At 35.7% G+C, this 26,713-nt stretch overlaps 1 pseudogene; it reads right to left on the reverse strand.

The window, feature by feature from the left end:
- On the reverse strand, nt 1–26,129 carry LOC118010783 (annotated as a pseudogene).
- Nucleotides 26,130–26,713: the final 584 nt, after the last annotated feature.

Consider the following 26,713-nt stretch of genomic DNA (forward strand, 5'->3'; position numbering starts at 1 on the left):
TCAACTGTTAAAGTTGCAGGAGACAGCCTAGTCCTCAGTGTGGCCCAGGATTCCCTTTAGGGAGCCCTCTGATAACTGTTTCACCACCTTCTTGATGTCACTATATTTAGCAGCTTTCTCTAGGCAACAGGTCAGATTCATGTTTGACACGTTGGGAGTGGGGACACAGAAGGCCATGCCAGTGAGCTTACCATTCAGCTTGGGGATGATCTTGCCCACAGCCTTAGTAGTGCCAATAGAAGCAGGGATGATATTCTGGGCATCCCTTTGATCATCACGCCACAGTTTCCCAGAGGGGTCATCCACAGTTTTTTGGATGGCAGCGATGGTATGGACTGTGATCATCAGTCCCTCCACAATGCTGTAGTTGTCATGGATGACCTAACTTGCCTGGGCAGGGGCAAGCAGGTGGTGGTGGTACAAGTATTGCTGTCAGTCTTGAGGGAGTTTTCATTCTTCTCATGGTTCATACCCATCACAATCATGGGGCATCAGCAGAAGGGACAGGGACGATGACCTTTTGGCTCCATTCTTCAAGTGAGCCCCCCAGCCTTCCCCAAGGTAGTGAAGACACCAGTGGACTCTGCAACATATTCAGCACCAGCATTGCCCCCATTTGATATTGGCAGGATCTTGCTCCTGAAAAATAGAGATGGGCTTTCCATTGATGACAAGACTCCCATTCTCAGCCTTGATGTGCCACTGAACTTGCCATGCTAGAATCATATAGTAACATGTAGACCATATAGTTGAGGTCATTGGTGGTGACGGTATCCACTCCATCAGATTTAAAAGCAGTCCTGGTGACCAGGTGCCCCATATGGCCAAATCCATTTACTCTGACTTTCACCATTGTGTCTTAGTGTTGTAGCTGGCATTGCACAAGAAGATACAGCTGTCTGTTGAATGGAGAGGAACACAGAGCCTAAACTATGTATTTAGCTATGGAAGATAAGGTCCTGAAACCATGATTTAGAAAAAGACAGTAAGAAATAATTAACTTCTCTGCTTGAGAAATGAATAGATTTCTTAGTCATGAGGAGAAAGAAGAGAGAGATAATCAATTGAAATTATGGAAGTCTGAACTATGAATAAATAAGTGGCTGGAAATGTTCAGTGTCAGGATGGCCAAAAGGCTTAAGAACATAAATAACTAACTTTAATTTCTTGGTATTATTGAAATGTTAAGTTCTTCTACCTGCTCAAAACTTTAGTAAAGTAAACTACACACACAAATGTCTTTTGTAAATAGTTCTTATAAATAGTTTAATACAAAGAAGAGAATGTTGGTATAATATTAGAGAATAAGATTCAGGCATCAGTGAAAGCAGGGACCTAGAGCCAAAAGTCAAAAATTCCACAGAAGAGCAGAAATCTTGGGGAGACCACTGGGTTCCAAAGAATGAGTAACACATGCTTAAATTAATATGTCTAAATATCAAAAGCCAGAGTTACCTCTGCCAATATTTGGATTACTTGTATAATTAATCTGTATGGGGCATACATAAAGTGCTCAGTAAATATCAACTGTTATTGTATAAATTGTAAGTAAATGTTGTATTATATTCTAGGAATTACTGAACTCAAATAAGAAAAAAAGATGAGGAGAGTTTCAAATACTACCTTCTCTTTACCCTATAGTTGAAATTAGTTGCTCCCTCCTTGACACTTCCAAAGGAAAATTCATAAGCATGGCTGCCTCCTTCAGAACACATTAAGTTTCTTGAAGGTAGAGGACATTCAATATTAATTGCTAGATTGCTATTGCTCACTGCAAAATCTAGCCTGCAATAGATAGTCAAATGAAACACAGTGACCAAATGCTTAGAATGTAATTCAACATGAAAAGATAGAGAAAACCTAGAAATGTAGTGATATGAACATATATTTATATTATATGTTCTTCTGCCCCCTATGGCAACACTGGGACTAGGTCCTTTCCTTGTACTCTGAACCACAGAGGCCATTGTCATCCTTTAGAGCCTATCTTGGAAATTGAGGGAAGTATAATCCTGTGACTTTTATTCATGGGTAATAAGGGGACAGTTGCCTATAAAGCACACAGAAAAAAGATAGTTGCTCTCATTCTTTTTATTTTAGGGTCACCATTTTATTTATGCCTTTGAACTATCTTTATCTTAGATAAGTAAACATGTGGTATTTTAATTTTGTCCCTTTTGTATTTCATTTATGTTGCTTAAAGCCTTGTTTTAGTGGTTGCTTCAGTATTGCAATTGAATCTTTTCAATATTGAAGTGCCATTTTAGCCTGACTGTCAGAGAAATTTAAAATAAACACATATATTGACAATATGCAGGAAGTGATTTATGACTACTTCAAATCTTGCTTTTCATTGTTTGGACTAATTAAAATAAATTATCAAGGTAATAAAAAATCTTCCAACAAAGAGAAGCCCAAGACCAGATGGTTCTACTAGTGAATTCTTCTGAAAGTTTAAAAAAAGAATTAATACCAATCCTTTTCACTTTTCCAAAAAATTTAAAAGGAGAGAACATTTCCAAACTTATTTTATGAGACCAGAATTACCTTGATACCAAAGCCAGACAAAGACACTACAAAGAAAGAAAAAAAAAAAACTACAGGCCAGTAATCCTGATGAATATTAATGCAAAAGTCTTCAACAAAATCCTAGCAAGCCAAATTCAACAGCACATTAAAATAATCATATACCATGACCAAGTGTGATTTACCCCTGTGATGCAGGAAGGTTCAACATACACAAATCAATGTGATACAACACATTAACAAAACAAACAATAAAAATCACATGACCATCTCAACAGAAAAAAAATCATTTGACAAAATTCAATAGTTTTTCATGCTGAAAACACTTAAACTACTTATAAAAGGAAATTGCCTCAACATAATAATGACAATATATGAAAAGCCTATAGCTAATTTATACTCAGTAGTGAAAGACTAAAAACTTTTCCTGTAAACTCAGAAACAAGCCAAGCCACTCTTACCATCTTTTTTTTTTTTAAGATTTTATTTATTTACTTGTCAGAGAGAGAGAGTGTACAAGCAGGAGGAGTGGCAGGCAGAGAGAGAAGCAGACTCCCCACTGAGCAAGGAGCCCGATGCGGGACTTGGTCCCAGGACCCCGGGATCATGACCTGAGCTGAAGGCAGACATTTAACCAACTGAACCACCCAGGAATCCCATTATCTTTAATTACTATAGTACTGGAAGTCTTAGCCATAGCAGTTAGGTAAGAAAAGGAAGTAAAAGACATCCAAATTGGAAAGCAAGAAGTATAATCATCCCTTTCCAAGATGACATGATCTTAAAAGTAGAAATCCCTAAAAATTTATGAAAAAACTTGTTAGAACTAGTAAGTCAATAAATTTGCAGATTAGAAATCACTCAAAAATCAGTTGCATTTCTATAAACTAACAACAATCTGAAAAAAATTAAGAAAACCATCCCATTTACAATAGTTAAAAAAGAATACAATACTTAGGAATAAAGTAAACCAAAGAGGAGAAAGACTTGTCAACTGGAAACTAAAAAAGAAAAATTTTTTTTTTTTTTTTAAAGATTTTATTTATTTATTCATGAGAGACAGAGAGAGAGAGAGGCAGAGGGAGAAGCAGGCTCCCAAGGAGCAGGGAGCCCGATGCGGGACTCGATCCCAGGACCCTGGGATCATGACCTGAGCCGAAGGCAGACGCTTAACGACTGAGCCACCCAGGCGCCCAAAAAGAAAAATTTTAATTAAAAAAGTTGCTGAAAGAAATTAATGAATACACAAATAAATGGAAAGATATCATATGTTCATGGATTAGAAGATTTAATACTGTTAAAATGACCAAACTACCCAAAGCAACCTGCAGAGTAATGCAATCCCTATCAAAATTCTAATGACATGTTTTTAAGAAATAGAAAAAAAATCCTAAAATTCATATAGAATCTCAAAGGACTCTGAATAGCCAAAACAGTTTGAGAAAGAAGAACAAAGCTGGAGGATTCACACTTCCTGATTTCAAAACATATTATAAACTACATTAAGGGGCACCTGGGTGGCTCAGTCGGTTAAGAGTCTGCCTTTAGCTCAGGTCATGATCCCAGGGTCCTGGGATCAAGGCTTGCATCAGGCTCCCTGCTCAGTGGGGAGTCTGCTTCTCCCTCTCCCCCTGCTCATTCTCTCTCTCTCTCTCTCTCACTCTTTCTCAAATAAATAAATAAAAACTTAGAAGAAGAAACAATAAAGCTACAGTAGTAAAAACAATATGTTATTGGATAAAGACAGACATATACACCATTGGAACAGAAGAGAGAACCCAGAAATAAACTCTCACATATATGGTTAACTGATCTTCAACAAGGGGGCCAGGATGGCACAATGGGGAAAGGGTAGTCTCTTCAACAAATGGTATTGGGAAAACTGGATATCTACATGACAAAGAGTAAAATTGGACCCTTGTATATACCATATACAAAAATTAGCTCGGGACGCCTGGGTGGCTCAGTTGGTTAAGCGACTGCCTTCGGCTCAGGTCGTGATCCTGGAGTCACGGGATCAAGTCCCACACCGGGCTCCCTGCTCAGCACGGAGTCTGCTTCTCCCTCTGACCCTCCTCCCTCTCATGCTCTCTGTCTCTCATTCTCTCTCTCGCAAATAAATAAAATCTTAAAAAAAATTAGCTCAAAAATGAATTAAAACCCTAAAGATAAGCTCTAAAATGATAAAACTTCTAGAACAAAATGGGGAAAGCTTCATGACATTGGAATGGGCAATGATTTTTTTGGATATGACACCAAAAGCACAAGTAACAACAGCAAAAATAGACAAATGGGACCTCATCAAACTTTAAAACTTCTGCACAACAAAGGAAATAAGAAAGTAAAAAGGCAACCTATGGGGTGAGAAAGAATATTTGCAAATCATATACCAAATAAAGGGTCAATATCCAGAATATATAAATAATTTTTAAAACTCAATTAAAAAAATCAAATAACCTAGTTAAAAATGGGCAAAAAGGTTGAATTAATATTTTTGCAGTGAGGATCTACGAGTGGCCAACAGATATAAGAAAGTGTGCTCGGGGGCGCCTGGGTGGCTCAGTCGGTTAAGCGACTGCCTTCGGCTCAGATCATGATCCTGGAGTCCCTGGATCAAGTCCCATATCGGGCTCCTTGCTCAGCAGGGGGTCTGCTTCTCCCTCTGACCCTCCCCCCTCTCATGTGCTCTCTCTCTCTCATTCTCTCTCTCAAATAAATAAATAAAATCTAAAAAAAAAAAAAAAAAGAAAGTGTGCTTGGGACACCTGGGTGGCTCAGTCAGTTAAGCATCCAACTCTTGATTTTGGCTCACGTCATGATCTCAGGGTTGTGAGGTCTAGCCCATCATCGAGCTCCATGCTCAGTGTGGAGTCTGCTTGTTCCCCTCCCTCTGTTCCTCCCCCCACTCTCTCTCTCTCTTAAATAAATAAATAAATAAATAAAATCTTTTTAAAAAAGGAAAAATGTTCTCAACATTACTTATCATCAGGGAAATGCAGAACAAAACCACAATGATAAATCCGCTGATACCCATTAGGATGACCACTATTAAAAAACCCCAGGAAACAACAAGTGTTAGTGAAGATGTATAGAAATTTGAACCCTTGCACACTGTTGATGGGAATGCAGAATGGTGCAGCTGCTTTGGAAACAGTATAGAGGATCTTCAAAAAATTAAAATTAGTACTACTGTTGACCTAGCAATCCCTCTTCTGGGTATGTATCCAAAAGAACTAAAAATAAGATCTTGAAGAGAGATTTGCTGCAGTATTCACAATAGCCAAGATGTGGAATTTGGAACCTAAATGTCCATTAATGGATGAATGGAAAAAGATAATGTGGCATATATATATACAATGGAATATTATTCAGCTTTTTTAAAAAAGGAAATTCTGTCATATGCTACAACATAGATTAACCCTAAGGACACTGTGATAAGTGAAATAAGCCAATCACAAAAAGACAAATATTACATGATCACACTAACATGAGTTACTTATAGCAATCAAACTCACAGAAACAGAAAGTGGAATGATGGTCTTCAGGGACTGTGGGGGAGGGGGAAACCAGGACTTGTTATTAATGGGTATAGAGAGTTCAGTCATGCAAGATGAAAAAGTTCTAGAAATCTATTGCAATTTGCATATGGTTAACAATACGGTAGTGTGTGCTTAAAAACTATTAAGAGGGTAAATCTATGTGTATTTCACCCCGAAAAAGAAAATATGATGCAAATGTTCAAACTGTGCTACATAATTAACTTTACTCTTTACCAGAAGTCTTTCTGTGATTAAATTGGAAAGCCTTCCATTTTGGGAAAATAGCCATCACATGACCTGCTGCCCTCCTCGGGGGTTGCCCAGTCGGTGCCCTGTGCCTGGACCTCATTCCTTTATATGGAAGTCTACTGCCAAGCCGTCTCTTGGTTTAGGATTCTTCTTCCATTGTAGGAGAAAATTTTCCCTGTTTTGGGTGCACAGTGAACTTCCTTGTGTTACTTAAGCATGTGTTCCATAATGCACTTAGCCAGTGCCACCAGTATATCTGTCCCTACCTGGAAGGGAACATGGTCTTTTTGCTGCAGCAGGAGAGGAATGTGTGCAGTCCCTTGCTCTACCTTGGTATTGGGAGGGACCCTCTGGCCACGGGGGACCAGTGCACAGTAGAGATGCTGATCTTATTACGTCTCTTCTTTTTGTGAGTCAAGCATTGTTCCAACCAGTGCCTTGTGGGCCAAGATCTGTGGGCTCCTACTTCTGGTGGTTGGCATTGTTATTCTTTGCTTCCTCTGCCTAGTGGTAATCCTCACCTATGATTGGTAGCTGGATCTTCCCATTCAACAATATCAGTGGCTAAAAGGAATGTATTGAGATTTGGTGTGATGAAATTAAAAAGTGAAGTGTGTCTATATATTTGAAATAATCACTTTTGAATCTATGCTGAAACTTAATCAAGTTAATAGGTCATCCTTTTAAGACTAGCTCCTCAAATGTGGGTTTGTTAGAATGTATTTTTCAAAATACTGTTAATATAAAGGGAAATTGGTGGCAAAACCAAACTATAATCTATGTTTTCTTCTGTTCTGTGAGTTAGTAATAATTTATAAAGGAACATAATGCTTTGTGAAAAGATGCATTTAAAACAGTGAGGATATACAGTTTACTTGATTTACATTCTTTTCTCTACTAGGAAGAACATAGATACTGTGAAATGTGGACTTTAATGTTTCTGCAAAAAACAAATCTCTTGCCTGTGTATCACAGAGCTATGAAATTCAGCAGTGGAATGAGTACAGGATTATAATCAGCCAGGTTCTTCTGTACTTTTCCTCAGGAAGTCTTTATTTTCAAGACTGTTTCAGTTTATTGTAAAAATCAGTTTCTATTTTCTTATTAGTGCCTTTAAAGTGTATGTATTGTCTGTTTTGACTAAAGCTAAATATTTACCTATTCTATTACTCAGCTATCTATTTCTAGGTACCTACATATCCAAGACAAGAGAGGGCATATGTCCACCAAAAGAAAAGTACCCAAGTCTTCATAACAGTTTTACTCATTGTAGGCCCAAACTGGAAATAATCCAATTGTCCATCAAAAGTATAATATATAAATGTGGTATAAACAATAGAATGTTGTATAGCAATGAAAATTAATTAAATACTGCATTAAAATATGTGAATTGATATTACAAATATAATGTTGAGTGAAAGGAACTACTCACAAAAGAATACATACTATATGGTACCATTTGTATAAAATTCTAAAACTGGAAAAATCAATTCATTGTAACTGAAGTCCAAATAGTGGCTTCTTCTGGAGAGGGTGTCTATAATGGGAAAGGGAGTGTCTATAATTAGAAGGGACATGAAGGAACCTGATAGGGTATGAATAATGTTCTATACCTGCATTGATATATGTGTCCTAGAACTGTATACATATTACTGTGCATTACTCACTTTCCTGTATATAAGTGCTTTACTCACTTTCCCATATATAAATCCAAATTAAAAAAGTAAATACCCAAAGGGTACAAAAATACTGATTCAAAGGGGCACATGCACCCTATGCTTATAGCAACATTTTCAACAACAGCCAAATTATGAAAAGAGCCCAAATATCCATTGACTGATGAATGGATAAAGAAAATGTGGTGTATATATACAATGGAATATCACTCATCTATAAAAAAGAATGAAATCTTGCCATTTGCAACAACATAGATGGAGCTAGAGTATATTGTATACTAAGTGAAATTAGTCAGAGAAAGACAAATACCATATGATTTCACTCATATTTAGAATTTAAGAAACAAACAGATGAACATAGGAGACGGGAAAAAAAAAAAAAAAGAGAGGGAAGCAAACCCTAAGAGACTCTTAACTATAAAGAACAAGCTAAGGGTTGATGGAGGGAGGTGGGCAGGGGATGGGCTAAATGGGTGATGGGTATTAAGGGGGGCACTTGTTGTGATAAGCCCTGGGTGTTATATGTAAGTGATGAATCACTTAATTTTACACCCGAAACCAATTTTATCATATATGTTAACTAACTAGAATTAAAATAAAAACTTGAAATAAAAAAATAAAATGAAGCACTAAGAAAAAAGGCAAATGTTGAAAGAACAGTAAATTTGCTAAGACAAAAAACCCACAAAACCTTACTAAATTTGAAGTAAAAAATAGTGCCTGTTACTTAATTTCATCCATATTCTCAAGAAATTCTTAAATTCATTCAGACACTCACAGCTTTGACTCTGTAACAGCCTCTTTTATGGATATTATTGTTGCTATTTTGATACAATATGAACATTTTCCACCAGTGTTTGTTCTCCCATAGGACTCTTTGTGTCGTACAAATAATACTAAATTCAAGTCCCAAAGACCGAGTTTGAATACTGGATCCTCCACATACAAGTTGGTTTATTTTAACATCATGTTAAAATTAAAATTTATATTAATTTTTTCTCATTGTGTAGAAGAGGAAAAATCCCTCTAGTTATAGTGCCTTAAGATGAATAGTATAAACATATTGGTATATTTTCTTCCAGTCTCCTTTTTTCTGTGCATTATATTTTGCTTAGCTGTTATAATCTGCATTCAATGCTGCTTTACCACATATATTTTTAGCATTGTCACTTTGACATGTCACTGAATAGTCATCTCAATTATTGTTTCTGTATCAAACAGCTTTAAAACTACCATTTCAGTCATCACCTAACCCTGTTCCCATTTTCTTTTCTTCTTTATTTTTGCGAGACCTTGTTATATTCTGATATATTCTTGCTTATTTATTTATGTATTTAATTTTTTTAATGTTTTATTTATTTATTCATTCATGAGAGTCACAGAGAGAGAGAGAGGCAGAGGCAGAGGGAGAAGCAGGCTCCCCGCCGAGCAGGGAGCCCGATGTGGGACTCGATCCCAGGACCCTGGGATCATGACCCGAGCCGAAGGCAGACGCTTAACGATCTGAGCCACCCAGGCGCCCTATGTATTTAATTTTAATTCCTGACTCTCCCCACATGAATGTAATTTTCATCAGAGCAGAGGTATTACATGTCTTGTTCAGGGTTTAAGTATTGAGTAGATCTTTGTTGACTTTTTAATTTTTGTTGAAAAATAATCCATTGGAAATATATTTATTCCTTTGACACTATTGTAAGAAACATTGTGGTCAACAGTTCTAGCTTTCTCTATATTTTGAAATAGTTCACAGAAGTGGATAGATATATCAAAGGGTGTGAATTTTTAAATTAGCAAGTCTTTTAACTTTTGAAAATCTCAGCATTTTCATTTATAAAATGAGTATAAAAATTTATACCCATGTCATCATCATCTGGGCTTATGAGATGCTCAAATGAGGTAATAGATGGGAAGTGCTTTGGACATTCTAGAGTAATATATTCATAAAAGTACTATTATTATATCTTAAAAGTGTTTATGGGCATATATTCCTTTTTCTATGTGATATTGATTAGGTAAAATTGAACTATGATACTGTGATATGGAAGGATCACCCAGGATACCATGCTGTAAAAAATCTTAACATTACTGCCTAATTAAAAGTTGTGGGTGGAGCAGGGGTCCATGTTACAAAGTAGCTTATAGTCTTTTTAAAGAAGCACTAGGGTATGAATATATGCTATTAGTGAACAAAACGTTAACTGGTAGTAAGACAGCAGTATGTAACTGGTGCTGGTATGTTCATTGTTTTAGTGTTCATAGGAGAGAGTAAAATGATGTTGTATTGTTGGGCCCATAGGAATGGTGGATAGAAGTGGCATGACATAAGGTTAGGGAAATTTGATTATTTAAATTTGTGGTCACAGCATGACCTGAGATATTATTTTATACTCTGAAGTACTGAGAATTTGAACGTGGGAACTATAGAAACGTACGAGAAATGAAGAGGAAGGATTGACAGGTCTGGATAATTGAATCATTATGTAAGGGATAAACAAAATGGATGAGTTTCCCATCCTTGTCTGAGAGAATTAGCATGTTCAGGGGAAAATGAGGAGGACATTCACAGAAATGTTCAGTAGGCAATTTACATCAGAGAACTTGAACTCTGGTGATAGGATAGGTCAAGCCTACAGATCTAGAGAAGGTAATTGAAGATATAAGATAGAATTCACAAGGATAATTAGTTTAGAATAGTAATTCCATGGTCAAGAACTATGCCTTTAGTAATGCTTACATTTGGAGAAAATTTGGAGAAAGCTAAAAACAACAGAGATTAAAAAAAAAAAAAAAACAGCAATTCAAGTAGATGATAAAAGAGACTAATGAAATATCTCCCAAACTGACAGAGTGAAAGTGCATTCCAAGGTAGCCTTGAGGAACCAGTGAACAGTACCAAATGCTGCAGAAGGGGCGCCTGGGTGGCTCAGTTGTTAAGTGTCTGCCTTCGGCTCAGGTCATGATCCCAGGGTCCTGGGATTGAGCCCCACATCGGGCTCTCTGCTCAACGGGAAGCCTGCTTCTCCCTTTCCCACTCCCCCTGCTTATGTTCTCTCTCTCACTATGTCTCTCTCTGTCAAATAAATTAAATCTTAAAAAAAAATGCAGAAAATTTGAGTTAAAAGTAACAAAAAATTTTTTTTAAAAATTAAGTACAAAAAAATTGACTAGATTTTATACTTATGACATTAATTACCTTCAACAAAGCAGCTTCTTGGAATCGTGGGGGTTAGAAATAAAATTTTTTAAATGAAATCATTGAGTGGAAGAGTTGTGGTTTAATGAGGACAAATAACATAGTCTAAACTTATAAGAAATATTTTAATATTTTAATTGAATATTCATACACACAAACTAAATGTGAGTTCTAAGACTGGTAAGTGGTATGAGGGAGGAATATATGGTTTCATGAGAGTGTTGGGTCTGTAAATTTGAAATAGGCTCAGAATGACATACTAAAGGGAGATGATAACAGACTTCAGGGGAATGTAAAGCATCAAGATGGAAGCTAGAGGAAACATCAATGTCAATTTATTTAATTTTTAAATAAACATTGGGGAAGCTTATAAATGTTCAAGGGAGAAGAAAAGGGACTACCATAATATTTGTGTAAGTGTGTGTGTGTGTGTGTGTGTGTGTGTTGGGAGGGGGGTCAATTTGACTGCTTTTAGGAACAGCCTCAAAGAATATCTGTACTCTGATAGGATTTTCATAATTTCAGGGTCAGAAACTCAATTTCATCAGTTTATCAGAGGAAACTCAATTCTTAGAGATTGCTAACTGAACTCTTTTTTTTTAAAGATTTTATTTATTTATTTGAGAGAGAGAGAGAGAGAGGAAGAGAGTAAGCACAAGCTGGGCAGAGGCAGAGGGAGAGGGAAAAGCAGACTCCCCTCTGAGCAGGGAGCCCAATGTGGGGTTCGACTCCAGGACTCTGAGATCATGACTTGATCCAAAGGCAGACACTTAACCGACTGAGTCACCCAGGTGTCCTGTTAACTGAACTTCTAAGAAAATGATTTTTAAAAGCAAAAACTATCGATATATTTGTTAATACTAAGCAATAAAAGTGCCAAGTGGAAGAGAAGATTCCTATTGGCTGACTTGTGTGATACCTGTCCAAGGGGGAAGCCAAGTCAATATTAGAGAGCCTCTTGATGAGAAATCAATTCAGTGATTTAAAGAAAGTGTGTCCAAGTTTGAATTACCAACTATGGAAATAAACTTCTAGAGGAGATGGAAAGAATAAGAGAGAAAACACTCAGGCAGAGGAGTTAAGAGCACTAGCAATAGATTGATTGTGCTACAACTTGATTAACTGAAATTTGCCTTTATACCCAGTGCTCAGTAAAAGTGAATATGAAATTGAGAAAATAGGTTCAGTGAGAAATATTTTCCCAGGGCAATAATTGACTATCACTTTAGTAAATAGCAATATTTATGCCAACTTAAATTCCTATAATGTTATTCAATTTGAAGTATTCACACATAAGTACACATTTTATAGATATGCATATATACCCACATACATTTATTCCCAGAGAACAGCCATAAAAATCTGAATCTTTTATCTGAATACGTTTAGATCACTGTTCTCCATGCTTTTTAGAAACTATTCAGAGGCACCTGGGTAGCTCAGTCGGTTAAGCATCTGTCTTCAGCTCAGGTCATGGTCTTAGGGTCATGGGATAGAGACCTGCATCAGGCTCTGCACTCAATAGGGAGTCTGCTTAAGGATTCTCTCTCCCTCCCTCTGCCCTTACCCCTGCTCGCTCGCTCTCTCAAATAAATAAAATAAAGTCTTAAAAAAAAGAAACTATTCAGCAGCATCAGGGCCTAGATGGAATGTAACCAAGTATGCTTAAAATTATAAGAAATTCTTACACTTATTTTTCTATTTTGACTTGGGATATCTCACCATTTCCCCCTATTTTGACTCTATCTTTAATTACAGGTATACCAGAAATCAAGTTCCACCTACTGATGATTTTCTCCCTTCTGGTAGATTTCCCAGACATGTGCCCAACAGGTATCACATTCACACAGATGTTAAGCTTCCTAAACATACCATAGGAGAAGCAAGTTACATTTGAAGAGTCTGTTCTTCCAGCTAAATTTACTCCATCTCATATTTCTAGTCAATCAAGCTTTATCTGGGTTTCTTTGGATTTTGAGACCATATTTAGCTCTCTTTTATTCTAGCAAAGATAAGGAAACATGTCTTTTCTCTTTATACTAGCAAACACAATGCCGAACATTTAAAGAAACTGAAAAAAAAAACTCTATATAAAAATGAATTGATGATGTTACAGAATATGTCTCAGCACACCTTAGATTGCATGTGGACTTTAGTTCCTTTTTCATCCTGTAACCTGGTCTAGGCTGGGTGCAAAACATAAATAATATAAATTGTGTAAGGGAAATATGGGCAAGCTCAACTAGGTAGGCTGAAGGGAGCCATAGATCCTCCCACAATCTCCTTATGTTATGTTAATGTTAATGTTATGTTATATGTTAATGAGTGAATAGGAGAAGGATAGACACTAATTTAGCTCTGAACAGGTCTACAAATGAACAGGTCCAACAAACACTCTAATCTCCCATTATCAAGTTGTCAGAGCATCTTTGGATCTGATTCAGAAAAATTACCTCCACTCAATTTCAAACTTCTCTGACCTAATTTTTGGTGTATTAGCCTTTTCCTTTTGTAAAATACTAGTGTCATGAAAATTCTATCTCATCCATGGCTCATCATTTTTCATAAATAAAAATGGACCTTTCCCTGTCCCCCAGCTTAAATGTGAGTTTGTCTATAAGGATCTTCAGGTAAAACTCTTCTTTAGGGGAATGATTGAGTTACTGGAACCACACACAAAACATATGTATGCAGAGCTGAAAGTACCTGGAAATTAATATCTCCCTTGGATTGCCCCTAAGCCTATGACTGAATGGGGGCAGAGTATGAAAACCTAGCTTTCTTGATTCAAGTTGGGACAGACTCTGAGGTATAATTTATGTTCCAGAACTTTCCATGGGATCAGACTGAGTCTGGGAGTTGACCTAAAATATCACTCTTGTTTGACTTCTTCCTTTTTACTGTTTTCCCTTCTTTTATTTTTCTCCTGTGAGTATCTTTTTAATAAATGAATCCTTTACTTAGGATCCATTTCGGAAACTAAAACCTAAGATAGACCCCTTTATCACAGTCATCTGTGATGTCTGCCATAATTGTTGGTTCCTGGCCCAAACCCAAAGATTAAAATCCCATTTTAACACAAATTCTGGATAATGCATATGTATAAAACTTAAGAACCGGGGGCCTGAATCATAACTATTAAGCAGTTATGGGCAATTCTCAATCTGAGTTTCTAATGCAGCCTACTGACTTAGCTTCCTTAAATGATCAATACCATCTTCCCTTGATACCTGCCTTCATATCACTCCCCCAATATCCAGAATGACAAACATAAATAACACTTTTCTACATATTTTATTTTACAAAGTAAGTTCCAAACTTCAAATAGTTTCTACACAGTAGAGGATTTAAAGTGAAATATGAAATTCACTCTTAAATTTATGAATTTATATAGTTACAAAAAATAACTATAAAAGGTGAATAAATCTAATCTTGATTTTGAATGTACTTTCAGAATAAGGTCTAAATCCCTGTGCTTGCTTAATTTTCCAATTCTTCTATAATCTTACATTAGTCTAACTATACTATATTTGTATGTCAATCTAATTGTCTACGTGTTACTTGGTGTTTTCTGAGAGAACTACTGGGGACAATGCCCTGAATTGTATTTCTTATAAATCTCTTCAACTACTCTTTGCATAGAGAAATATCGCTACCCACAAAGTTCTCCAACAAAGCCTTGGAATGTGGGAAGGACTATTTCTCAATTTTGAAAGGATAGGATAACTCATAAGGACATGAGTTATGTAAATCTTTTTATATGCTGGATTCAATTTAGGTGAAGGCAGAGGTGGATTTTGATCGTCCTTTAAGTATGAACCTGTACATAATTTTATAGGGTGGGTCACAAGACACTTTAGTGGTAGAGATTAATTTACTAGCTCTATAAAGAGTCTTTTTTTAAAAAAATCATTTAATCTTTATTTTATGAGGGAACAAATCTCCTCCATTCTAAAAAGCTTGAAATTACATTTATAATTAACACTTTTTATTGTACCAAATCTATTCTAGAATTCTTGTTTTCTGAAAATATTGTGGAGAATTAATACCATCTCTTTCTTAAATCTTTGGTAGAATTCACCAGGGAAACCATCTGGGGCTACTGCTTTCTTTTTTAGAAGGTTATGAATTACTGATCAATTTCATTAGTATGTATGTCTATTCAGATTACCTACTTCTCCTTGTGTGAGTTTCGGTAGTTTACGTCTTTCAAGGAATTTAAAAAAATCTCATCTAAATTACCAAATTTTTGGACTTAGAAAGGTTCATACTATCCCTTTATTATCCTTTTAATATCTGTGGGATCAGTAGTGATAACCCCTCTTTTGGTTCTGATATTAGCAATGTGTGCCTTATTTTTTTCTTGGGTAGCCTGGATAGAGATTTACCAATTTCTTTATTTTTTTATTTTTATTTTTTTTGTATTTTAAAATTTAGCTCATTTTATTCCCTTCTTAAGTATCTTGATTATCTGATTTAACAAACAAACCTTCCAGAGGTTATATAAATCTAATAAATTACACTTATAAATGCAGTAAGCTTTAAATTTGCATAACCATCCCAATGCTGTAGATGAACAGTAAGCTTTTAACTTAAAATCATGTTTATTTTTTTATTTTTTAAAAATTTTATTATGTTAGTCACCATACAATACATCATTAGTTTTTGATGTGGTGATCCACGATCCATTGTTTTCGTATAACACCCAGTGCTCCATGCAGTATGTGCCCTTCTTAATACCCATCACCAGGCTAACCAATACCCCGTCCCCCCTCCCCTCTAAAACCCTGTTTGTTTCTGAGTCCATAGTCCCTCATGGTTCATCTCTCCCTCCGATGATGAAGGCAGGGGAAATCGGAGGGAGGGATTTACCATTTTTTAAAATTGATTTTAAAGAAAGAACCAGCTTTGGCTTTGTTGATTTTTTTTTTTCTTTATTGGCTTCCTGTGTTCATTTTCACTGATTTTTGCTCTAATTTTTATTGTTTCCTCTTATTGTTTTGTGCTTAAATTGTTCTTTTCTAGTTTGAGATAGAAACTCAGATCATTGATTTTAGATCCTTTTTTCTTTTTTTATTATGTGCATTTAGTGCTATAAATTTCCCCTAAGCTCTGTCTTCTCTACATCCCACGAATTTTGATAAGTTGTATTTTCATTTTTATTCAGTTCAAAATATTATTTATTTTATCATGAGATGTTTTCCTTTGACCCTTGTCTTATTTATTTGTGTTGTTTAATCTTCAAATATTTAAGGATTATCCAGCTCTTTCTGTTATTGATTTCTATCATAATTCTCTTGCAGGGGACATATTATATATGATTTCTATTTCTTTGTGTTTATTGAGGTGTGTTTTATGGCCCAGAATGTGGTATATCTTGGGTAAATGTTCCAGCAAGCTTAAAAAAAATGTGTACTCTTCTGGTACTGGATGGAATATTTTATGAATGTCAATTAGAAAATGTTGATTGATAGACCTGTTCAGGAAAACTATGTCCTTACTGCTTGTTCTGTCAGTACTGAGGGGTATTAAACATTCCAACTATAATAGTGGATTTGTCTATTCCTCTTTGCAGTTTTAGCAGTTTTTATCTCATGTTTTTGATGCTATGTTGTTAGGTGCATACATATTTATGATTATTATGTCTTCTTAGAGAATTGATCCTATTATAACTATGTAATGCTCTTCTTTCTCCCTGATAACTTTTATCAGTTTGATTTGCCTAAAATTAACATAGCAGCTTCAGCTTTCTTTTCATTGGTGTTATGCTATATTTTTCTCCATCCTTTTACTTTAACCCATCTGAGCCTTTATATTTAAAGTGGGTTTCTAGTAGACAAGGTGTTTGGTCTTTTTTTAATCCACTTTGATAATCTGTCTTTTAGTATGTTTAGATCATTGGCATTTAATATGATTATTGATATAGTTGGATTCATATCTACCATGTCTGTAATTGTTTTCTGTTTGTTATACTTGTTCTTTCTTTTTTGCATCTTCTTTATCAGTCTTCTCTGGTTTTCAGCATTTTTTATTATTCCAATTTACTATTAATATAGCTTAAAATTTTTTGTGATTAAAAAATAAATGTTTTATGATTTACTAGAGTTTACAATATGCATCTCTAACTAATGTAAGTCCAGCTTTAATAACACTATTTCACGTGTAGTGCAGATAACTTATAAGAGTATTATGAATTCCTCCCTCCTATCTCAAGCTTCTTTCCATCATTCATCTTACTTATCCATATGCTGAAATCACTCAATTCATTGTGACTTTAATTACTTTAAATAGTTATGTGTTAGATCAATTGAGAATGCAAGAAATAAAAGATTTATTTTATCTTCATTTATTACTTCTTCAATGCTTTTTCTTCCTTTTTATAGTTCCATATGACAGACATATATCATTTTCTTTCTCCCTGAAGAAAATCTTTGAACATTTCTTGTAGGACAGGTCTGGGAGTGATCAATTTTCTCAGGATTTTTTTTTGTCCGAGAAAACTTGTTAGTTGTCTTTCACTTTTTAAAATAGACTCTATTGTTTAGAACAATGTTGGGTTTACAGCAAAATTGGGCAGAAAGTGTAGAGAGTTCCTGTATAACGCTGACTCTGTACATACAGTCTCACCCATTTTCAACATCTTGAACCAGAGGGGTACATTAGTTACAACTGATGAACCTATATTATATATGTCAACATGGTTACACAAAGTCTATCATTAACATTAGCATTCACGCTTGATGTGGTACATTCTATGGGCACTGACAAATATATAATAATATGTATTCTCTATTATTGTATCAAACAGAATACTTCAATTGCCCTAAAACTCCTCTGTGCTCTACCTATTCATCCCTCCCTTCCCTCTAACCCCTAGCAGCTGCTCAACTTTTTTCTGTCTCTGTAGTTTTACCTTTTCCAGAATGACATGTAATTGGAATCATAGCACACAGTCATTTCAATTTGACTACTTTCACTTAGTAATATGAATTTAAAGTTCCTCTATGTCTTTTCATGGCATGATAACTCAGAATTTTTGCTGCTGAATAGTATCCCATTGTTTGGATGTGCCACAGTTTATTTATCCATTCATGTACTGAAAAACATCTTGGTTGCTTCTAAATTTTGACAATTATGAATAAAGCTATTGTACATATCCATGTGGGATTTTTGTGTTGACATTAGTTTTCAACTCATTTGGGTAAATACCAAGGAATATAATTGTTGGATTGTACGGTAAGAGTATGTTTAGTTGTGTAAGAAACTTGCAAAGTGACTGTACCATTTTGTATTCCCACTAAAAACAATGCGAGTTCCTATTGCTCCAAATCCTTGCCAGCATTTGGTGTGATCAGTGTTTTGAATTTTCCCCTTATAATAGATGTGTAGTGGCACTCTCAATTTTGAAGGATAATTTCATTTGATATAGAAATCCAGGTTGTTGGGGTTTTCTTCAACACTTTAAATATTTTACTCTACTCTCTTTTGCTTTCATGTTGTCTTGTGAAAAACCTACTATAATTCTTATCCTTTTTCCTATATAGGCAAGGTGGGATATCCCCCCCATCTGGCTTCTTTAAAGGTTTTTTCTTTGTTTTTCATTTTGTGTGTGTGTGGCCTATGATACATCTGCGTAGTACTTTCAGTGTTTATTATGCTTAGTATTCTCTGAACTTTCTGGGTCTATAGTTTGGTTTCTGTCATTAATGTCATTGATTTCAGAAAGTTTTAAAACTTTCTCCTTCAGATATTCCATATATGTTTCATATTATTCTTTTGATACTTTTCTTTTGTTATTGTCCTAAATTTCTTACATATACTGCTCTGTATTTTCACATTATTTTTCCTCTGCATTTCAGTTTGGAAAGTTTCTATTGGCTTACCTTGAAACTCACTGATTCTTTCCTTGCCTTGTCCAATTGTTGAGCCCCTCCAAGGCATTCTTTATTTCTGTACAACATTTTGATTTCTAGCATTTCTTTTTTTTACCATTTTTATTTTTAATTATTTTTATTATTTTTAAGTTTTTATTTAAATTCCAGTTAGTTGGGACACCTGGGTGGTTCAGTCAGTTAAGTGTCCAAATACTGATTTCGGCTCAGGTCATTATCTCAGGGTTGTGAGATAAAGCCCTGCATTGGGCTCCATGTGCGGTGTGGAGCTTGCTTAAGATTCTCTCACACGGGCACCTGGTTGGCTCAGTCAGTTAAGTGGCTGCCTTTGGCTCAGGTCATGATCCCAGGATCCTGGGATCAAGCCCTGCATCGGGCTTCTTGCTCAGTGGAGAGACTGCTTCTCCCTCTCCCTCTGCCTGCCTGCTGCTCCCCCAGCTTGTGTTCTCTCTGTGTGTCAAAAAAATAAATACAATCTTAAAAAAAGAAGATTCTCTCACACTCTCTCTCCCCCCACCCTTCCTCTCAATAAAATAAAATAAAGTAAAATAAAAAATTTAAAAAAATACAAAATTAAAAGAAATAAATCTCTGTTAGTTAACATGCAATGTAATTTTAGTTTTGGTTGTGCAATATAGTGATTCAGCACTTCCATACAACACTCAGTGCTCGTCACAACAAGTGCACTCCTTAATCCCCATCACCTATTTAACCCGTCCCTGCCCACCTCCCCTCTGGTAACCTTCAGTTTGCTCACTATAGTTAAGAGTCTGTTTCTTGGTTTGCCTCGCTCTCTCTTTTTTTTACCCTTTTCTCATTTTCTTAAATTCCACATATGAGTAAAATCATATGGTATTTGTCTTTCTCTGAATGACTTATTTCACTTAGCATAATACTCTCTAGCTCCATCCATGTCATTGCAAATGGCAAGATTTTGTTCTTTGTTATGGCTGAGTAATATTCCATTGTATGTATATACCATTTCTTCTTTATCCATTCATCAGTAGATGGACACGTGGACCATTTCCATAATTTGGCTAATGTAGATAATGCTACTATAAACATTGGGATGCATGTATCACTTTGAATTAGTATTTTGGTATTTTTTTGGTAAATAATGAGTAGTGCAATTGCTGGATCATAGGATACTTCTATTATTTACTTTTTAAAAAATTTTATTTATTTATTTGAGAGAGAGAGAGCATGAGCAGGAGTGGGGGGAGGGGCAGAGGGAGAGGGAGAAGCAGACTCCCCACTGATCAAGGAGCCCAATGCAGGGCTCAATCTCAGGACCCTGACCTGAGCTGAAGGCAGATGCTTAACTGACTGAGCCATCCAGACACCCCTATTTTTAACTTTTTGAGGAACCTTCATACTGTTTTTCAGAGTACCTGCACCAATTTGTATTTCCTCTGATAGTGCAAGAGGATTCCTCTTTCTCTACATCCTTGCCAACACCTGTTGTTTCTTGTGTTTTTTATTTTAGCCAATGTGATGGGTGTAAGGCGATATCTCATTGTAGTTTTGATTTGCATTTCCCTGATGATGAGTGATGTTGAGCATCCTTTCATGTGTCTGTTGGACATCTATATGTCTTATTTGGGAAAATGACTATTTGTGTCTTCTATCCATTTTGTAATTGGATTATTCCTTTTTGAGGTTTTGACTTTTATAAGATCTTTATATACTTTGGATACTAAGCTTTTATCATATAATTCATTTGCACATATCTTCTCCCATTCTCTGGGTTGCATATGTGTTTTGTTGATTGTTTCCTTCACTGTGCAGAAGCTTTTTATTTTGATGAAGTCCCAATAATTTAGTTTTGCTTTTCTTTCCATAGCCTCAGGAGACATATTTAGTAAGAAGTTGCTTCAGCCGATGTCAAAGAAGTTACTGCCTGTGTTCTTCTCTAGGCTCTTTATGGTTTCATGTCTCCCATTTAGATCTTTAATCCATTTTGAATTTATTTTTGTGTATGGTATAAGAAAGTGGTCCATTTTCATTCTTTTGCATGTTGCCGTCCAATTTTCCCAACATCATTTGTTTGAAGGGACTATCTTTATCCCACTGTATATTCTTTCCTGCTTTGCCAAAGATTGACCATATAGCTGTGGGTTCATTTCTGAGCTTTGTATTCTTCTGTTGATCTATGTATCTATTTTTGTATCAGTACCATACTGTTTTGATTACTGCAGCTTTGTAATATAACTCGAAGTTCAGAATTGTGATGCCTCCAGTTTTGCTTTTCTTTTTCAAGGATGCCTTGCCTATTCAAGATCTTTTGTGGTTCCATACAAATTTTGGGATTGTTTGTTCTAGCTCTATGAAAAATGCTGGTGGTATTTTGATAGGGATTGCATTAAATCTCTAAATTGCTTTGGGTAGTATAGACATTTTAACAATATTTGTTCTTCCAATCCATGAGCATGGAATGTCTTCCCATTTCTTTGTGTTATCTTCAATTTCTTTCATCAATGTTTTATAGTGTTCAGAATACAGGTCTTTCACCTCTTTGGTTAGGTTTATTCTTAGTTATCTTACTGTTTTTGGTGCAATTGTAAATGGGATTGATCCCTTAATTTCTCTTTCCTTTTTTTTTTTTTTAAGATTGATTGATTGATTGATTGATGAGAAAGAGAACACAAGCAGGGGAGGGGCAGAAGGAAAGGGAGAGAGAATCTCAAGCAGACTCCCTGAAGAGTGTAGAGAATGATGTGGGGCTCGATCTCAGGACCCTGAGATCATGAATCAAGCCAAAATCAAGAGCTGGACACTTACTGACTGGCCACCCAGGTACCCCATTAATTTCTCTTTCTGCTGCTTCATTATTGATGTGTAGAAATGCAACAGATTTCTGTACATTGATTTTGTATCTTGTGACTACTGAATTCATGTATCCATTCTAGCAGTTTTTTTATTTTGTATCTTGTGACTACTGAATTCATGTATCCATTCTAGCAGTTTTTTGATGGAGTCTTTCTGCTTTTCTATATAGTATCATGTCATCTGCAAATAGTGAAAGTTTGACTTCTTCCCTGCCAATTTGGAGGCCTTTTATTTCTTTTTGTTGTTTGATTGCTCAGTCTAGGACTTCTAGTACTATGTTAAATAACAGTGGTAAGAGTGGACATCCATGTCGCTCATACCTGACTGAAGAAAAGCTCTCAGTTTTTCCCCATTGAGGATTAGCTGTGGGTTTTTCCTAGATAGCCTTTACTATTGAGGTATGTTTCCTCAAAACTTCCTTTGTTGATGGGTTTTATCATGAATGGATGTTGTATTTTGTCAAATGCTTTTTTTTCATTTATTGAAATGATCATATGGCTCTTATCCTTTCTCTTATTGATGTTATGTATCATGTTGATTGATTTGCAAATATTGAACCACATTTGCAACCCAGGAATGAATCCCACTTGGTCATGGTGAATGATTTTTTAATGTATCATTGGATTTAGTTTGTATTTTGTTGAGGATTTTTGCATCTGTGTTCATCAGGTATATTGGCCTTTAGTTCTCTTTTTTAGTGGTGTCTATCTGTTCTTGGTATGAGGGTAATGCTGGCCTCACAGAATGAATTGGGAAGTTTTCCTTCCTTTTCTTTTTTTGGGGGGGGGATAGTTTGTGAGTAATAAGTATTAACTCTTCTTTAAATGTTTGGAAGAGGGGTGCCTGGGTGGCTCAGTCAGTTAAGCATCTGCCTTCGGCTCAGGTCATGATACCAGTCCTGGGATCGAGCCCCCATCTGGCTCCCTGTTCAGCAGGGTGTCTGCTTCTCCCTCTGCTCCTCCCCCTGTTCATGCTTGTGCTCCTACATGCACTCTCTTTCTGAAATAAGTAAATAAAATCTTTAAAAATAAATAAATAAATGTTTGGTAGAATTTGCCTGTGAAGTCATCTGATCCTAGACTTTTGTTTGTTGGGAGTTTTTTTTGTTTTGTTTTGTTTTGTTTTACTGATTCAATTTCTTTGCTGGTTATCAGTCTGCTCAAGTTTTCTTTTTCTTCCTGTTTTAGTTTTGGTAGTTTATATGTTTCTAGGAATTTATCCATTTCTTCTCAGTTTTCCAGTGTGTTGGCATATAGTTTTTCATAATTTTCCCCTATAATTGTTTGTATTTGTGTGGTGTTGGTTGTTATTTCTCCTCTCTCATTTCTGATTTTATTTATTTGAGTCCTTTCTCTTTTCTTTTTGATAAGTCAGACTAGAGGTTTATTGATTTTTTTCAAAGACTCAGCTCCTGGTTTTATTGATCTGTTCTATTGCTGTTTTAAGTTTCATTTATTCATTTATTTCTGGTATAATCTTTATTATTTCCTTCCTTCTGCTGGTTTTGGGTTTTGTTTCTTGTTCTTTTCTAGCTCTGTTAGGTGTATGGTTAGGTTGTTTATTTGAGATTTTTTTCTTGCTTCTTGAGGTAGGCCAGTATTGCTATAAACTTCCCTCTTAGAACTGCTTCTGCTGTATCCTAAAGGTTTTGGACCATTGTATTTTCATTTTCATTTGCTTCCATGTACTTTTTAATTTCTTCTTTTATTTCCCCGTTGACCAGTTCATTGTTTAGTAGCATGTTATTTAACCTCCCTGTATTTGTGGTCTTTCCAGATTTTTTCCTGTGGTTGACTTCTAGATTCATAGCATTGTGGTCAGAAAAGTTTCATGGTATGACTTCAATCTTCTTGAATCTGTTGAGGCTTGTTTTGTGGGCTAATATGTGATCTATTCTGAAGAATGTTCCATGTGCACTTCAAAAGAATGTGTATTCTGCTGTTTTAGGTTGGAATGTTCTGAATATATCTGTTAAATCCATCTATTCCAGTGTGTCATTCAAAGCCATTGTTTCCTTGCTGATTTTCTGTTTAGATGATCTGTCCATTGATGTAAGTGGGTTTAAAGTCCCCTACAATTATTGTATTATTATTGATTAGTTCCTTTATGTTTATTATTAATTGTTTTATATATTTGGGTGCTCCCATATTGGGTGCATAAATATTTACAATTGTTATATCTTCTTTTCAGATTGTCCCCTTTATTATTATATAGTGTCCTTCTTTGTCTCTTGTTACAGTCTTTGTTTTAAAGTCTGATTTGTCTGATATAAGTGATGCTTTTCAGCTTTTTTTTGACATCCATTTGCATGATAGATGTTTCTCCATCCTCTCACTTTCAATCTTCTGGTGTCATTAGGTCTAAAATAAGTCTCTTGTTGGCAGCATATAGATGTGTCTTGTCTGTTCATCCATTCTGTCACCTTATGTCTTTTGATTGGATTGTTTTAGTCCATTTACATTCAAAGTAATCATTGATAGGTATATATTTATTGTCATTTTATTATTTGTTTTGTTGTTTCTGAAGATTTTCTCTGATTTTTTCTTGTCTTTCATGTTTTGCTGGTTTTCTTTAGTGATATATTTGGATTTCTTTGTCTTCATTCTTTACATATTTATTAGTGGGTTTTGATGTAGGTTATCATTAGGTTGGTATATAACCTCTTCTGTATATAGCAGTCTATATTAAGTTGATGGTTGTTTAAGTTTGAACCCATTCTTTATTCCTCTCCTCCTCAGGTTTTAGGTACATGTTGTTATATTTTATATCCTTTTATATTGTGAGTTCCTTGACTGATTTTTTTATAGAAATAATCATTTTTACTGCTTTTGTGTTTCTTACCTTTATACTGTCTCTTTTGTTCTCTCCTTTCCACTCAAAGAGTCCCCTTTAGTATTTCTTGCAGGGCTGGTTCAGGGGTCACAACTCCTTTAGTTTTTGTTTGTCTGGGAAACTCTTCATCTCTCCTTCTATTCTGAATGATAGCCTTGCTGGATAGAGGATTCTTGGCTGCAGATTTTTCCCATTCAGCACTTTGAGCATATCACACCGCTCTCTTCTTGCTTGCAGTGGTTGTGTTAAAAAATCTGCTAGCCTTATGGGTTGTCCCTTGTAAGTTACTATATTATTTTGTCTTTCTGCTTTTAAATTTTGTTCTTCATCACTGTTTCTTGCCAATTTAATTATGTCTTGGTGTGTGTCTGCTTTTATTGATTTTGATGGGAGTTCTCTGTGCCTCCTGGACCTGGATATCTATTTCCTTCTCTAGGTTTGGAAAGTTTTCAACTATTATTTCTTTAAATAAATTTTCTACCCCTTTTCTCCCTTTTCTTATTCTGGGACTCCTATAATATGAATGTTATTATATTTGATGGAGTCACAAAGTTTCCTCAGTCTATTCTTGTTTTACATACTTCTTTTTTCTCTCTTTTGTTCAGCTTAGTTACTTTCCATTACTCTGTCTTCTAGGTCTCTAATTCATTCCTTTGCTTCTTCCATCCTGCTGTTGATTCCTTTAAGTGTGTTTCTCAATTTGCTTATTGAGCCCTTTATATCTGCTATGTTATTTCTTATCTCTATGTTAAGGAGTCACTCATGTATTTCACCCTTTTCTCAAGTCTAGTGAGTTTTTTTATTGCTTTAAATTTTCTATCAGGCATGCTACTTATATCTGTTTCACTTAGATTTCTGACTGTGGCTTCATTCTTCTCTTTCATTTGGGATAAATTTCTTTGTCCCTTCATTTTTTTTAACCTCTCTGTCTGTTTCTGGGTGTTAAGAAAGTCAGCTATGTCTTCTGCTCTTGAAAGTAGTGACTTTATGAAGAAGCAGTCCTGAGTGCCCTCAGTACAGTGTCCCCTCTTTACCAGAACCTGGCACTTCAGGAGAGTATCCTATGTATGTTGCTTATGCCCTTTTGTTACATTTGAGTTACTTTTCCTTTTAATGTAGTTGTCTGTACTGACTCTCTGTTCATTGTGGCCTGAACTTCCTCTCTGTGGTGTTAGTGGGACACAGGCATGCCAGCTCTGAAGGGGTGTGTCTACCAAGGAACTTGGGAGTGGGTGGCAGTATTAGCAAAACTTGCCCACTCAGCCAGTAGTCCTATGCCATGTCCTCCAAAGCACTGCAGTGGCTGGAAGATGCATGCTGCAACATCTGAGGGTGTGTGAGGCTGGGGAAAGCATATGGTGATGGCTGGATGTGTCTGGGTTAGGTACGCCATGGTGGCATGGGGCACATGGCTGGGTATGACAAGGTGCAGCAGCTGGGCATGGCTCAGCAGCTGGGCCTGGCAGCAGTTGTGTAACTGGCACATGGGCACAGTGTGTGATGAAAACAAATCACTGTGTAAAAAAAAACTACTAACCAGGTCTTGCTTTGAATTCCTTGGAATGGAATAAGTATGTTTTTATGATAGTTCATTTCTACACAGTGGCTTAATTGTTAGGCAACAACTGATTAGCATAATTGCTGGGTTTTTTGGAGGAAGAGAAGAAAAGCCATATTGGGCTGCTGGCTTACTAATGGGGATATTTGGGTTGAGGGGAGACCAAGGAAATAGGAAACTTATTGCTGTTTGGGCTTTGTGCTTTTCATGCTTGATTCAATTACAGCAGTAATAATAATTTGTTTATTTTTTATTAACAAAAGGTCAGAAATCACCACTAGACAGTTATCTAATTATTAAATTCAACTGGAGAGGTGAATGCATTACAGGTCTCTGCTTCCATTTATAAAGATTTATTACTCCCAAAGTGGCTGATTCTTCTAGAAATTGTTCAGGGTTAGCTATATAACTGCTAAAAC

This window comes from Mirounga leonina, unplaced genomic scaffold, assembly GCF_011800145.1.
Source record: "Mirounga leonina isolate KUSES-001 unplaced genomic scaffold, KU_Mleo_1.0 Mir_101664, whole genome shotgun sequence".
Lineage (NCBI taxonomy): Eukaryota > Metazoa > Chordata > Mammalia > Carnivora > Phocidae > Mirounga > Mirounga leonina.